Below are 396 nucleotides of genomic sequence, written 5' to 3' on the forward strand. Positions count from 1 at the left end.
TTATTGTTCTGCTTGCTAAGGCAATGTCCTACTTACTAGGGCAATGTCACAGTCCCTTGTCTCTGCCATTCATGAGCGGCCTTTAAACCTTTAAAGAATGCCGCCTCAATGCACAGCGCACCTGAAGAAATAACGTTGACTCTGATTCATTCATTCAGCCTCCCTGGTTAATTACACCTCCATAAAAGACAAAAGCTATTCATCAGCTGTGGAGGATAGGTTGATGAACTAGGATGAATTTCATACATGAATGTCGGATAAATGTGGGGCTCGAAATTGCAGTTGAAAGGAAAAGGTTACATAGAGAGAGATAAAGCTACAATTTACCACCATTTGATTCAAGTTTATTAGTATGAATATTTAAGATAATTAATTTACATATAATATATAAATATG

This window comes from Palaemon carinicauda, chromosome 28 (assembly GCF_036898095.1).
Source record: "Palaemon carinicauda isolate YSFRI2023 chromosome 28, ASM3689809v2, whole genome shotgun sequence".
Lineage (NCBI taxonomy): Eukaryota > Metazoa > Arthropoda > Malacostraca > Decapoda > Palaemonidae > Palaemon > Palaemon carinicauda.